Source organism: Mesocricetus auratus, unplaced genomic scaffold (genome assembly GCF_017639785.1).
Source record: "Mesocricetus auratus isolate SY011 unplaced genomic scaffold, BCM_Maur_2.0 contig_8266_pilon_obj, whole genome shotgun sequence".
Lineage (NCBI taxonomy): Eukaryota > Metazoa > Chordata > Mammalia > Rodentia > Cricetidae > Mesocricetus > Mesocricetus auratus.
Genome location: NW_024433791.1, coordinates 36757 through 47175, shown reverse-complemented (window position 1 = coordinate 47175; position 10419 = coordinate 36757). Strand labels below are relative to the sequence as shown.

The following is a 10419-nucleotide window of genomic DNA, read 5'->3' as shown; positions in this document are numbered from 1 at the left end:
TATAAGTCTACTGAAATTGCTTATATAGGGCGAGGCCAGCTTCAGGTGAGATTGGGTCTCCAGCGGGGACACCTCCAATCCCTTGCCCAACACCCATCCCCTCGATCTTCCAGGGCCTTTCCTGGCATCCAGAAGACCTGTCCACACAGGAAAGATATCAGCCCTTCCAAGCCCCAACCTCCGGCAACCCCAGCTTCAGCTTAAGCTTCAGTGTCAGCATCCGCAACTTCAGCTTCAGGAAGGAAGGAGACCAGTGGAGATGGAAAGACCGCACCAACACCCACTGGAAGAAGAGATGGGAAGAAGACAGAATAAGAGCTCACTCAGCAATAGAAAGACCAAAATGACTCCACCAGAATCTAGGGAACCAACACCAGCAAGACCCGAAAAGCACTACATAAACGAAGCAGAGGAGACAGACCTTAAAAATTATTTCATGAAGATAATAGAGACCCTCAAAGAAGAAAAGAAGAAATCAAAGAAATAGAAGAAAAAAACAAAAATACATGAAATGGGGAAAAAATTCAAGAAATAAACAAATCTCTCAAAGAATCTAAAGAGCACCAACAAAAAACTACCAAAAATGGAGGAAACAACTCAAACAGTTGAAGGATTGAAAGCTGAAATAGAAATGATAAAGAAAACACAGAACGAGAGGATCCTGGAAATAGAAAGGCTGGGTAAACTATCAGGAACTACAGATGCAAGTATCACCAATAGAATACAAGAGATAGAAGAAAGAATCTCAGGTGTTGAAGACTCATTAGATGATATAGAGTCGTCAAGCAAAGAAAATCTCAAAACCAACAAATCCCTAACACAAAATATCCAGGAAATATGGGACACCGTGAAGAAGCCAAATCTGAGAATAATATGTATAGAAGAAGGTGAAGAAATACAACTCAAAGGTACAGAAAACATATGCAACAAAATCATAGAAGAAAACTTCCCTAACCTAAAGAAAGATATGCCTATGAAAATACAAGAATCTTACAGAACACCAAATAGGCTGGACCAGAAAAAGAAGTCACCTTGCCATAAATAATCAAAACATCAAACCTACAGAGTAAAGAGAAAATATTAAGAGCAGCTAAAGAAAAAGGCCAAGTAACATACAAAGGCAGACCTATCCGAAATACACCTGACTTCTCAATAGAAACGATGAAAGCCAGAAGATCCTGGATAGATGTCCTAAGAACGATAAGGGAACAAGGATGCCAGTCCAGACTACTATATCCAGCAAAGCTTTCAATTACCATAGATGGAGAAAACAAAATATTCCATGACAAAGCCAGCTTTAAACAAAACATATCCATGAATCCAGCAATACAGAAAGTGCTAGAAGGAAAACCTAGATCCAAGGAAGGTAACTACACTCACAAAGACACAGGCAATATATAATCCCACTTTACAAAACACCAAAAGAAAAAGGGAGGAGAAACTACACAAAATAACTTCACTAAAAATAAATCAAGCACAAACAAGAATCATCAATCAATGGTCATTAATATCCCTCAATGTCAATGGCCTCAACTTGCCTATAAAAAGACACAGACTAGCAGCATGGATACGAAGACAGAAACCATCCATCTGCATCACAGAAGAAACACATCTCAACATCAAAGACAGACGTTATCTCAGAGTAAAGGGTTGGGAAAAGATCTTCCAATCAAACGGTCCCAAGAAACAAGCGGTGTAGCAATCCTAATATCTAACAAACTAGACTTCAAATTGAAATCAATCAAAAGAGATGAATAAGGACACTTCATATTCATCAAAGGAAAAGTACATCAAGATGAAGTCTCAATTTTAAACATCTACACCCCAAATACAAAGGCACCTACCTTCGTGAAAGAAACATTACTAAAGCTCAAAATGCAAATAAAATCTCACACACTAATAAAAAAACAAAAGAACTAATAGAAGTTATGACCCAACTGGGTTTAACAGACATCTATAGAACATTCCTCCCAAACACAAAGGGATATACCTTCTTCTTGGCGCCACATGGAACCTTCTTTAAAATTGACCACATAATAGGAAATATAGCAAATCTCCACAGATACAAAAAATTGGAATAACCCCCTGTATCTTATCAGAACACCATGCATTAAAATTAGAATTCAACAAAAACACACATCGCAGAAACCCTACAAACTAATGGAAATTGAACAATGCACAATTGCACCATCCCCGGGTAAAGGCAGAAATAAAAAAAAAGAAATTAAAGACTTCCTGGAATTCAATGAGAATGAAGACACAACATACACAAACTTATGGGACACTTTGAAAGCAGTGCTGAGAGGAAAGTTTATAGCACTAAGTGCCCACATGAATAAATTGGAGAACAGTCATACTAGAGAATTAATAGCACAGCTGAATGTTCTAGAACAAAAAGAAGCAAACTCACCCAAAATTAACTTTCAAACCTTTAAATGTCTGAACATACCCAACTGATTCAAAAGCCATAAAAAATTTACTGCAATATTTGCAGTAAGAGACTTGATGTCTTCCTATCTTATAAATTCAAATAGCTCCATAATAGCTGAGTTTAGCGTATTACTTCATGTCCCATTATGTAAAAAAGCATTTATAACAGGTTCAAAAAGATTTTCCTTATTATGTAAATATTATAAATTTCATCATTATGTGCAAGCATTTGTCTCATAAACCTGATAGCACACAAAGCCAAAAACTAATGGTTTGAACTCATCAGCACCAGGACTCTGCTGAGCAAGTTGTTGCTCACGATATAATTTCCAATGTAAGTTGTGTGGTGTTTTACACAAAAGCTGAGTAACTCTAAAACTACTCCAAGCAAATGTGCATTTTGGTAATTATGAGGAGAGATGTTTGCCCTGTGATCGTCACTATCACTTTGTCCTGTGATGGGTAAGATTGGTGATGCCAAGATATCCAGGCAATGCATACAGAAGAAATTCATGAATTTGCTTTTTCAGATCCATTCACTGTTATGAGCATGCTTCCAGGATCGAGAAGTACACGAAGAACTGCTGTCAAACTCAAAACATATGAAGATTCAGAATCTGGATCACAGATTATTTGCTTGATCATTACATGATGATAAGATCATCATCATTTTCACTGGCTTGTGCTTCTTCCATTGCATAAACTCAGATGATATTTGGATTGTATTCAACTAGATGAGTAAATATATCCAAAGCAGCTTGCATATGTATTGAAAGTTTCAGCACCCCCATGAGTCCAAGCTTTATCACCATTTTCAGTAATATGTCTTTCTTTTGAGAATGTAATAGCTTAGCATTTTCACAGAATTCCTTGAAAAAAAGTAGCAACTCGTGCGGTCTTTCATGACCTAGAGTATTATCGTTTAACTGAGCAAATAATTCAAACATAAACATTTTATCTTTCTGCAGCATGGTAACTATTTCAATTTTGTTGTAAAAAATAAAATTAGTAAGATCAGAAAGATGATGCTCCTGAAACTTGGACGGTGTAGGAAATAGGATGTCATAAATATATTGGATTCTGTAGGTCTGGTCTATATTTCGCCTGAGTTTCTAGCATGTTAGTGGTATAACTTCCTTCAATTTTGCATTTTCAGTCAAGAATTCCCTTTGTCGATATGGCTGATCCAAAACAGGGTCATACTCAAGGCAGCCCAAGTCATCCATGATGCATTAATCGGCAAACATGATCTCATACAAATACATGTTGTTGAGAAATAAAATTCCTCTAATAATGATATATAAAAATATAAGCCTTCCATGTTCTGTTGGTATTCACAAATGTGGAAGACCTGTAGCAATTTTTGAATGTAATCTTCATTTTGCAAAAGAAGAACCAGGCTTTCCTAGTAGCTTGGCAATTCCTCAACAAAATTACATAATTTTGCAATATGATCAAGTGTGCTGTTTTCACAGGTTTGCTGGATCTGGGTCAGTTCTTCAAAAACATCTAAATCATCTGCAAGTTCTTGTGAGAGTTGTATATGTGGATCTTTACCTTGAATTTGACAGATGTGTTTCCAGATGTCTTGACAACTATCTGGTTCTTGGAAATATATTGCCATTGTACACTTATTAGGTCCAGTCCAAATGATTAAATTCCTTTTTAGTATTCTATATGGCACATCAGGATGTATTTTGCAGTGCATTATCAGTGAGCCATTTGATTTTGAGTGAACAAGCAGGCAAACGCTCTGCAGGCGTCCGATGTATTTAGTTGATATTTGTCCAGTTCCTAGATGGTCCCATTGCTTATCTTCCTTTAGGACATAGACTTTTACACAGCGAAATCTGTCATGTGGGTCGATTGGTGACCTTTCCTCGCTAGGCCACATCATTGCGCAGACCTCAGCTTAGTATACTTTGGTCACCTTGGCCAGGACCATGGCTGAGGTCGCAATTCTGTAAAATCATCAGAGAGGACATTAGTGGGGGTTAACAGATTGGCAGAGGCTAAGAGAGGGTCCAAGGGCATTAAAATCCCTGGGGAGAAAGGACCTAATACTTCTAAATACTCCACTATTGAACAATCCCCGGCAAACCTGGCTCCTTCGTACTTGACTCTCAGAGCCTGCTTTCGTTCTGGCAAGAATCTTATGATTCACCCAAAATTCTTCCTAAAACAGTAACAAACACTGTTAAAGGGACCTGCTTCCCTGACCTTAAAAATGGAACTCCACAAAATTTTGCTTTGGGCTATGTTTCTTTGAAGTATTTTCACTCATCAGAAGTGGGTGACTTAGGTACTTAAGCAAAAAAAATTAATTACTAATGTTTTGGCCAAATCTGTACTTCACACTATATGTTAATGAAAGCCTGGAGCTATTAAGAAGCAAGAATACATCATCTAGAGAAAACTGCCTTCCTCAGATTCACAAAACTGTAATTGCATTTCTCTATAAGATGTGTTCTATCAAGATGCACTCTATTGTGAGGAGCTGCCCTCGCTATCGCTATCGTCATTACTAGATGGTAGATGGCGCCAACATCTGTTGTCGGTTGGAGTCCACCGTTTAAGCCCTGCCTCTCCCGTGGCGTCATCTGGGGTGATGAGCAAACCACCAATCCCGGCGCTACATGTCACTCGGAGCTCCTAGGCTTATATAAGGGGCTGGGTTTCTTAGCATGGGGTCTCCCTCTCAGAAGCTGATCATCTGTCTCTCAAGATTCTTTACTGCAGAAGGATCCGAGTGTCCTGTGTCGTTCTTGCTGGCGAGACTGTGGCGCGGGACACTCTATAATGTTTCTAGGTGTTAACAGAAGATCTTGTTCTGAAAAGGAATATGTCAGCGGATAGCCTGAAGTTTCACCTTTCAGTACAGTGGATGAAACATTGCCTCAAATGTTTCCTTTGTATAATCATGAGCATTGTTATTGAGAAGAATTGTGTCAAAAGGGAAGTGAGTGAAAATTTGCAACGATTGTGAATTGACACCCTATATTGTTGCATTTTCTTTTCTTTTTTTTTCAATTTTGTGAATTTATTGGGTAGCCATTTCTGAGTGTCTTGTACTTGCTATGGAATGACTCTAAAACTAATCTATATTGCTAGCCTGTATCTAGTCATGATGATGAAGATAATAAGAATAACCTCACAAATGCTAAAATTTCAGTGAGTACTTGCAAAATCGAAAGGTATTAACATAATAGTTCAACTTGCATACTTGAATGTTTACCAAATTTAAAAAAGCATGACAAAGACTTACATTTTTACCTATTTTCATAATTGAGCAATATAGGTGTATTAATATAAGAATACCACTGGAGTCAGGAAACAGACTAAAAAGTCAAAATGTCAGAGTTCACATATTTAATCGATTCAGGAGTTCCAATTTGCACAAGTCTTTCTAATTCCAAAATTGTTTAACTGTGGAATTGAACTGCTATTGCCTTCTTTTCTTGGCTTTCATTACACTCTACTTCACATTACTCCCATCTATATAATTTGTAATCAAAGGTGAATAATCAAGACAAGATGAAAGCCACACATCTCCTGTAGATCCATGTCTCTGCACAGACAACAGAAAAATAAAGGTTGGATATGGCAAGTCTGTTAAAAATAATTTTAGTAATGTCTAAGTTGATTTTTGATGTCACAGCAAACATCAGGTTTCTTTTTCTAGAAATATTTCTCCCAAATATTAACCCTGTTATTTCAAGAGATAAAGTTATAATTGAAATTATTAAGCCTATTTAACTTGAAAATTATTGTTTGTAGTAATCACGTCATTTTCCATGGCACTGATAATGTGTGACGGCTAATTAGGCACAGAAAGTTTCTTTTTTGGACTTTCCTTGCCTTGCTGTTTTGTTACATTCTGATTTGCTTGGTTTTATTTTTTATTATTATTCCTTAAATGTCTGCTTCTTCTTTCCTTTTTTGCCACTTCTTTTTCATTTAAATTAGAAACAAGCTTGTTTACATGTCAATCCCACTTCCCTCTCCCTTCCCTTCCTCCCTGCCCCCAAGGGACTCAGTGTCCCACCCCTTTCTTCTCCTCAGGGAGGGTGAGGTCTTCCTTGGGGGGAATCTTCAAAGTCTGTCTATCATTTGGAGCAGGGACTGGACCCTCCCCCATGTGTCTTTGCTGAAAAAATATCCCTCCCAAAGTCCATTTGTATACTAGAGATAAATACTGATCGACTACCAGAGGACCCATAGGTTGCCCAGGCCTCCTAACTGACACCCACATTCGGGGGGTCTGATTCTGTCCTTTGCTGGTTTCCCAGTAATCAGTCCATTATTGCTGTTGTTGCAACAGTTCCTTTAGTTTCTTTGTTGCTTGAGGAAATTATATTCCATTTCACTTTATTAGTTGTACCTACCCAAGAGTATTATGTCAGTGGTGTGGTCCTTGCTCTTTTCCTGGGAATAAAGAAATATATGTAAGAAACCACCATATTGTAGGGAATATAGTAGATTTATAATAGTTCTTACATTTTTTAAAATAACCATCATACTGTGAGCTCCAGAAGAGAATATTACTGCTAAAGTTGTGGGTATAAAAAACATTCCAAATCCAAAATTTCATCAAGAATTTGGTACACATTCTTGCAAAAAGTGATGGCATACAGACTTTAAGAATTCAAACCTTAAGAAAGATATGACAATGAAGGTAAAAGAAGCTTACAGAACACCAGAGTGGATCACAAAAAAGTCCCCTCACCACATAATAATCAAGACCACAAATATACAGAATAAAGAAAGAATATTAAGAGCAACTAAGGAAAAGGGCCAAGTAACATGTAAAGACAGACATATCAGAATTAGTCCTGACTTCTCCATGAAAACTCTGAAAGCCAGAAGGTCCTGGATCCTGGATAGATATTCTACCAACACTAAGAGACCATGGATGCCAGCTCAGACTACTATACCCGGCAAAGCTCTCAATCACTATAGATGGAGAAAACAAAGTATTTCATGACAAAAATAGATTCAAGCAATATGTATCCACTAATCCAGCCCTACGGAATGATTTGGAAGGAAAAATCCAACCCAAGGAAGTTAACTACAACCAGAAAAACATAGGCATTAGAGAATCCCTTTCTACCAACAGCCAAAAGAACAAAGGGGTGAAATTCCACACATAATTCCACCAACAACAATCATTCCAAATCAAAGAAGAATGAGCAATCAATGGTCATTAATATTCCTCAACAATAATGGCCTTAATTCACCCTAAAGAAGACACAGGCTAGCAGAGTGGATTCAAAGACAGAACCCATCCTTCTGCTGCATACAAGAAACACACCTCACCCTCAAAGACAGACATTACCTGAGAGTTAAAGGTTGGGAAAGACCAGGAAAGGAGAGGAGGCTGAGAGTCCAGGGAAGCAGCTGTTCCTCCAGCAGCATCAGGTAAACAGGCCGGCTTCCGGGCCTGTACGCCAGTGCCTGCAGATCGCCTGGGACCTGCACAGAGCTCCCAATCCCGGCGGGAGCCAAGCACCCCAGACTCCAGATCTTCGCTCCCACCAACGAGACCAGGAAAGGAGAGGAGGCTGGGAGTTCAGGGAAGCAGCTGTTCCTCCAGCAGCATCAGGTAAACGGCCCGGCTTCCCGGCCTGTGCTCCAGTGCCTGCAGATCGCCTGGGACATGCACAGAGCTCCCAATCCCGGCGGGAGGCAAGCACCCAGACCCCAAGTCTTATCTCCCACCAACGAGACCAGGAAACCAGAGGACCCAAGGAGACCAGGGGAGTAGCTGTTCTGGATCAAGTATAACAGGACCCAGCATAGGGTCCAGGGGACCAGGTAAGAGGATAAGCGCCCCAGATTCCTGTTCTTCTTCTCCACCCACGGGACCAGCATTCAGACAAGGAATAGAAGAACCACCAGATTATTGCACTTGCTAGCACCCACCAAAAGGGAACTCTGGTCCCCAGACCAGTAAGGGGCTCTTTCTGCACCCACTAGAAGAAGAGATGGGAAAGAGACAATACAAAAACACAGTCAGCAACCGAAAAACAAATATGACACCGCCAGATTCTAGAGACTCCACACCAGCAAGACCCCAACATTCCAATGCGGACGAAGCAGAAGAGAACGACCTTAAAAGCACTTTCATGAAAATGATAGAGGCCCTAAAAGAGGATATTGGAAAATCCCTCAAAGAAATGGAAGAAAAAACAAACCAAAAAATGCAAGAAATGGAAGAAAAACAAACCAAAAAATGCAAGAATTGGAAGAAAAAACAAACCAAAAAAGGCAGGAAATGGAAGAAGAAATGAAGCAAAAATGCAAGAAATGGAAGAAAAAACAAAGCAAAAAATGCAAGAATTGGAAGAAGAATCATACCAAAAAAGGCAGGAAATGGAAGAAGAAACAAAGCAAAAAATGCAAGAAATGGTAGAAAAAACAAAGCAAAAAATGAAAAAAATGGAAGAAGAAACAAACCAAAAAAGGCAGGAAATGGAAGAAGAAACAAAGCACAAAATGCGAGAAATGGAACAAAAAGCAAACCAAAAAATGCAAGAAATGGAAGAAAGAACAAACCAAAAAATTCATAAAAGGCAACAAATGGACGAACAGATAAACAGAAAATTGCAAGAAGCAATGCAAACACTGCAAGGGTTGAAAACTGAAATAGAGTCATTAAAAAAAACACAATCTGAAGAAACGCAGAAAATAGAAAAGCTGGACAAACAGCCAGGCACTACCAATACAAGCATTACCAACAGAATAGAAGAGATGGAAGAGAGAATCTCAAGTGTTGAAGATACGCTAGGAGAAATGGATTTATCAACCAAAGAAAACCTTAAATCCAACAAATCCTTAACACAAAACATCCCGGAAATATGGGACACCATGAAAAGACCAAACCTAAGAATAATAGGTATAGAAGAAGGAGAAGAAATCCACCTCAAAGGGGCAGAAGGCATATTCAACAAAATCATAGAAGAAAACTTTCCCAACCTTAAGAAAGACATGCCAATGAAGGTACAAGAAGCCTACAGAACACCAAATAGAGTGGACCACAAAAAAATCCCCTCGCCACATAATAATCAAGACCCCAAACATACAGAATAAAGAAAGAATATTAAGAGCAGCTAAGGAAAAAGGTCAAGTAACATATAAAGGCAGACCTATCAGAATTACACCTGATTTCTCCATGGAAACTCTGAAAGCCAGAAGGTCCTGGATAGATATTCTACCTACACTAAGAGACCATGGATGCCAGCCCAGACTACTATACCCGGCAAAGCTCTCAATCACTATAGACGGAGAAAACAAGATATTCCATGACAAAACTAGATTCAAGCAATATGTGTCCACTAACCCAGCCCTACAGAAAATTTTGGAAGGAAAACTCCAACCCAAGGAAGCTAACTACAACCAGAAAAACATAAGCATTAGAGAATCCCTCTCTACCAACAGCCAAAAGAACAAAGGGGTGAAATTCCACACATAATTCCACCAACAACAACCATTCGCAAATCGAAGAAGAATGAGCAATCATTGGTCGTTAATATCCCTCAATGTTAATGGCCTTAACTCACCCATAAAAAGACACAGACTAGCAGATTGGATTCGAAGACAGAACCCTTCCTTCTGCTGCATACAAGAAACACACCTCACCCTTAAAGACAGACATTACCTGAGAGTTAAAGGTTGGGAAAAAATTTTTCAATCAAATGGACCCAAGAAACAAGCAGGGGTAGCAATCCTAATATCTAACAAACTAGACTTTAAAATAAAATCAATCAAAAGAGATGAAGGAGGTCATTACATACTTATCACAGGTGAAATCCACCAAGATGAAGTGTCTATCCTGAACATCTATGCCCCAAATACAAAGGCATCCACATTCGTTAAAGAAACATTATTAGAACTTAAATCACATCTAAAGCCCCACACAGTTATAGTGGGAGATTTCAACACACCACTCTCACCACTAGACAGGAATACCAGACAGAAACTCAACAAAGA

The 10419-nt window shown here is 38.8% G+C and overlaps 1 pseudogene; it reads right to left on the bottom strand.

Annotated features, from left to right (window-relative positions):
* Positions 1 to 2406: 2406 nt before the first annotated feature.
* On the bottom strand, positions 2407 to 4324 carry LOC121138510 (annotated as a pseudogene).
* Between the last annotated feature and the right edge of the window lie 6095 nt (positions 4325 to 10419).